Below are 6,310 nucleotides of genomic sequence, written 5' to 3'. Positions count from 1 at the left end.
ATGCAAATGACTGGTATCACACACATTGATTGAAAAACACACCCATACACAATCACACACAGACATATGCTCCTCCATCCAGCATGTTCATGTACCATGATCAGTGGTCAGCTGGTGTTCATTTCAAATGTCACCACAGTATGTTAGTTGTACACTGACATGCCCGGGAGTGGAGCCGTGGAGGGAATATTCTCCACAGGGAATAAGCCTCTCTGTCTCTGTGTTTCACTGTCACACCTCTGCAGTTCCACTGCCCCCTGCTGGTTAAAAATAATAATAATAATTTACATTCTACCACTAGCAGCACCTCTTTAACATCCATCTTCACAATGTTCTAATAATAGGATAAGGAAATGCTGATCGCCCCGTTTTAGTTATGACAATAGACACATTTATACAATTTTTTAAACATTTCCACACAAAATCTTGGCAGAATAAGTGACGCTCTGTCTCAGATTTTCTCGGCTCTCACACAGTCTCACACATCTCATCTTTCTTCACTGACATCATGAAATCACAACCACACTCATCTGACCCAGTTTGCTTCTGTTTCTCCTCTGTGGTGCTGCAGCCTTTAAGCCCTCAACACTTCAGTTAACAGAGAAATATGCTAGAATTAAGGTGTGCTGCTCTTTCCTATTGTGACTCATGAGAGAGATGATTACATTTTCAATATCAAACAGAAAAGAAACCTTCATTCAAGCCCTATTTTTTTCTTCAATTTTAGAATTAAATACAAAATTTAAGCGGGGGCTGCGACCAATGGTGTTATCTATGAAGGCATGGAGAAATACCTCAGTTTTAAGCACACAACTGCATGCAGCTAGCTACTTGTGCCTTTACAAACATGCTCAGACACAAAGCAGGCATTTCCTCTTTAATCATAGCTTTTTGCCATTACGAAGAATGTAATTGCAGTATTAGAAGCAAACTGTTAGTAATCATGTAGAGGGTTTGGCTGTGCCGTTGGATAATTAGGTTGGCTGTGTGCGCCTCGCTAATCACAGGGACATTTAATGGAAGCGTGGGGTGAAGGACTAAAACAACGACATCTAACCGTAATAAACTTACTGATCATTGATTTAGCGTGCACAAACCCTCTTCCACACTGTCAGTTTGAGTTTAAAGTACAAACACATATAAGTACAGGAATGTTTTCTTCAGCAATTAAGATATTGGAAGCAATGGTTACAAGTTGACACTGTTTCTCCACAGTTTTCAGTGCCTGTGTTGGAGATGTTAGTGTCCGTATGAAGTGCAGATAGTTACTTAAAAGCATTTTTCTTTACTCTTTTTCTGCTTAACCCTTTAGAAAGTCCTCTTACATGCTGTTTCACCTTTTTATAAAGTTCTTATCAGAAAAAGGAAAACAGACACTTATAAATTCTTGAACATGTGCCAATATTATTTAGTCTGGACTTAAAGCAGCTGCATGTGGAGCTGGCAACACGGGTGACCTTTCTCTGTTAGCTGAGTAACCTTGAAAATGACTCACACACACGTACTGAAGCAAGCTTCACTCTCTAGCCAATTTGAAATCTGCTTCTGGCAATGTCATTCTCGCTAGCCTTGTGAACCTGGCTACGTGTGCCAGTTACATGATCTAATGGTCTTACTTAAAATAAAAACAAACTTTAACCTCATGTATCATGTACATTGAATACAGCCTCATTATTCATCACTCCCTGGTACATCGAACAGAGTGGAGCATTAAGCGGTGACGTGTCTCCTCCAAACAAATTTTAGGAGGAGACATTTAAGGAATCGTCTTATGTTAACATGTTGCCTGTCGTAGAATTATTGAAAGAATAATATAGGCAAAAACTTACAGAGAGATGAGGCTTTTTTGTACCTCTTTTTCCAACAGTGGCAGATCGCTGCGCTGGCAGTGGCGATACAATGTAATCCCTACAAACATCACATATTCATGTATTTGGACCAAGGCAAATACAGTAAGACCAAAAGTTTGTGTAATTTTGTTTCTGTGCACCACCACAGTGGATTTTAAACATGTGATTGGAGTGAAGCCTTTTAGCTTTAACTCAAGAGGTTTGGAAAATATACTGTATTAACTGTTTAAGAATTAGAGGCATTTTCATACATATTCCCTTATTTTCCGAGGCTCAAAACACTGAACACTTTGGCCAAGCAAGGCTGGTCCCCTTATTATTCAATGACATGTTAAGAATACAAAAAACCTGGAGTTGATTGAACTTGAATTTAGTAGATTTTCACTTGCACTCTCCATATTCCAAAAGACAATGTTGCAAGTGGAGAAGGCATCATTAGACTTAAATAATAAAATAAAGCAAATTTAAATATATCTTTGGGTATGAAAAATCAACAACAGTGCATTCTCAAAAAGGGGAAAGCTCTAGCCAGTTCAACACAAAAATGTCTGAAAGATCATGGTGGACAACTGAAGTGGAAGGCTGGTCCTTGTTTATACTCAAGAACATGAACACCAGATTAGATTTTGCCAGAAAACATCTAAAAGACTGTGCACAGCTCTGAAAAACAACCAAGATTAACTCTTACCAGAATAATGGAAATAGAAAAATATGGAGAAGGAGAGAAACAATTCATAATCCAAAGCATAGCACATCATCTGTCAAACATTGTTGAGGCAATGTTACGGCAGGGCCAGTGGAACTGGGTCACTAGTGTTTATTGATGATGTGACTGCTGCTGGAGGAAGTAGGGGGAATTCTGAAGTGTACAGAGCTATATTCTCTGCTCAGATTCAGCCTAATGTAGCAAAACTGATCACATGGCATTTCACAGGGCAAATGGCTAATGACCCAACACATACTGCAAAAACAACCCAAGACTTTATCGAGGCAAAGAAATTGGATAATCTTCAAGGGCCAAGTCAGTCACCTGATCTCACCCAATAGAGCATGTTTTTCCATTACTGAAGACAAAAACGAAGGCAGAGACCCACAAACAAGCAGCCAATAAAGGAAACTAAGATACAGGTCTAGCAGAGCAGGCAGGGAGGAAATGCAGGTGATGGTGGTCCATGCCTTCTACAGTAATACTTACAGTATATTTAACATTATATTAGTTTGTCTAATTACTTTGGAACCTCAGAAAATCTGGATTAATGAAATACTTTAGTGAAATCCCTTGAATTTAAGATGAAAAACGTGCACTTTAAGCACATCTTGAATGGTTGACTCTAAAAATAATAGTCAGCTTATCCAAAACTAGCAAGCTCTCTATAAACATGTCCAATACTAAGTAGTATTACAAAGAAAGTAATAGGAATTGTCACGTGTATAACCACTTCTACCACCATCTTCTGCCGCTATGATAAAAAGGGCATAGAAGTTAATCCGAAAATGACAGCTAGAACGTACAGTACATGTTCATGTGAAGAAGTGTTCAGAGGAACATGAACAGGGCCATGCTTCAAAGAATGTACAGTAGGCGCGTGTGTCTCAGTGGAGGTGTGACAGTATAATGTCCTGTTGAACAACACCTTCCTGGGCAAGGTCACATGACCTCTTTGTGGCAGCACCAGTAAAAGTGATTAGAAGAGCTAAGCTTCTCCTGCACCCCAATAAATCTTTCTCTAGCTTTCACTGCTTTTAATTGCCTGCAGGTCAAGCTGCAGAGTTCAAGTGGCCCACGCTTCTACAGAGAGCAGTAAAACCCTACTAATCATCCAATAAACAGAGGTGCCATTATATCAAATACTGAATTGCTTCTTGGTGTCTGCTATTGTGCTACTTAGCAGAACCCAGTGAGAATTTGTAGATGTGCCATTTAAATGTTTGTGCTTCAGTAAACACTCTTTTTTTCTATTATTTTTTGTTACTGTAGGTACTCCATCACAACATCACAAACATTGAGGTACCCCATTTGCAGTTAGCATAACTAGTTTAAATTACCAGAGGGTAAATCAGTGCATTAATCACCAGTCAAAGCTAAGCTGCTTAGCCTCAATGCTTTGTTCTACACTTATGCCATTACCAAGTAATTGTTTTTTAGTTTTCACTGGATTTATATGTCAATAACATAAAATTGCCTGCATAATATCTGAAAAACTATCATTGTTTTACTAATACAAAAACACAAAAACATACTGTTGCTACTTCAGGAAGACTGCTAAACATGCAGCACCTTTGATAGTAACTGTGCATACAGTAACATTTAGTATGCCTTCAAATACATGGCTTTGGATCATAGATTATATGTATGACACAAGCAACTATAGCTTCAAAGTCACACTACTGTAAGTTGCCGCTTCCTTTGTCTTTGTGGGAGGCTGTGGCTGAGAGGCTGAGAGGCTGTGGAATGGAGGTGGGCTGCAGAGATGGATGGAGAGCGGGAAGGAGGCGACAGACGTGGGCGATGCAGGGGTGGCTCGGGCTGTCGGGAGCGGGCAACGGTGGCAGATGTATTACCAGCGACATCTCCATCCCTGCTGACGCTGGACTCTCGCTGTCTCGCACACACACAAACACATGTGTCTAAGTTGATTGAGGCCAGCAGTTTGGCTCCACACCAGGCACAGAGGGTAATGACTGTCACCCTTTTTCTCCATCAGCCCCCTACCTTTATCATCACACACGCATAGTCACACATGTGCATACAGATACGCAGAGTATAGCTACTGCTCTCTCCTACTTTCGCCTTTACTCTCCTGCTCTCTGAAATGTCATGCTGGCAGGGGGTTGTGTGGGGCTCCTCTGGAGAGCAATAAAAGCTGATTGGAGTTAAAACAGTTGGTCAGGCCTTTCCGCCCCAGCATCTGTTGGATTACAGTCAGCCAACCTGTCATCTGTGAAATGAAGGCTAGTATGGGAGGAGAGGGGAAAGGCCACATGGGGGGGACAGACAGACAGAGCAAGAGATATAGAAGGATGCGTGAGACAGGATGAGGGTGCTTTAACAGATGCTCTGGTGTGAATGACTATGTGAAAAAGACTCACTTGGACCCGGTTTACTCAAGATAAGTAAGGAGAAACACAAGGAGCTCTGAGGCAAGAAACAGTGATGGGTGGAGGGGTCAGATGGAGGGACGGACAGACAAACTTGACCTTTAGATGAATCACATCATCTCTCCGTCCTCATGTATCACTGCCTCTTAGCACTGGAGGGGATGAGCAATCCCTTTGACCCCCCACCCCCCCTTCTCTTTATTCCTCCATTTCACCCCTCTCTCCGTCACCGGCTGCTGCACCCACCCATTGCCTCCACCTGCTACGTCCCCCCTGAGGGAATCATTTTCACTCTAACAACTTCAATTAACCTTAACCATTCATGCACGCAAGCGCACACACTTACACACACACCACCTAGACCGTGCCTGCACACATACATCTCCCTTCCAATATCAATCACAGGTGTTAAGGTCACCGGACTGGGAGGCAGAAGCTTCACATAGCATCTCCAGTGACATATAAAAGAATGTGAGGCTACCTGCTGCAGTCTACCATGCATGTGCGCACGCTGTCTTTAAACAGTGGCACAGTTGTAAGTCCTACGAAATAATTAGAGATTGGAGAGCAACGGGAAATGTGTTCAGTTTCAGGCTTGAAATCTAAATTGAATGTCTTTTATTTTGTGTTCTCGGAATAACTTTCTGAGGTCACAACTGGAGCTGCCTCACAGTTACAGAAGACCAACATGGCAAACATTCAGACACAAAACACCATAGTTAATCAATATCTGCTGCCCTGTGACTGAATAAAACAGCAAATTAAAAAAAATAAAAATAATCAGAGGTCCGCTGGATCACTGTTTCTGAAGGAGGACTAATCTGCTGTATCCACACACAGTTCGCCAAGTTCACTTAAAGCAAATCTGGAACTGAAAGATTGGTGGGCTTTCCAGCAGCACAGCAGTAAACAGATTCCAAGGTCTCTGGTTTGGCATTAAAAGGAAGACTGTGCTCGCAAACGTGTGAGTTTGTGCACAAGCAGGTGTGTACATGCATGCACGTGAAAGCGTCTTTGCACATGCACAGAAAAACAGACTGGAAGGGGGGCAGGTTAAATTCATGCAGCTGTTGTTGAAGTCAGACTTGGCTGGTGTGTGAATGCCTGCAGGGGGAAAACTCATATCTATGCTTCCACTCGTTTTCATCATCATTTAGGTGCTCTATAACAATGCCAGCCTGCTGTTTAAGCTGTGATGTCCAAAAACGAACAAGTGCCAACATTGCAAATGAAGTGTTTTAATGTGTAATGATGGGAGAAAGGATGTCTTCAATCATAATGGTATACTTGGAGAATAAATGATATACCATATTGATTCTAAGCCCCTGTTTACCCAGCTGGTTTGCTGCACTCATGCTTTC

Source organism: Haplochromis burtoni, unplaced genomic scaffold (assembly GCF_018398535.1).
Source record: "Haplochromis burtoni strain Fernald_Lab_line unplaced genomic scaffold, NCSU_Asbu1 Contig_259, whole genome shotgun sequence".
In the NCBI taxonomy this organism is placed as follows: Eukaryota; Metazoa; Chordata; class Actinopteri; order Cichliformes; family Cichlidae; genus Haplochromis; species Haplochromis burtoni.
This window is presented reverse-complemented; position numbering follows the sequence as displayed.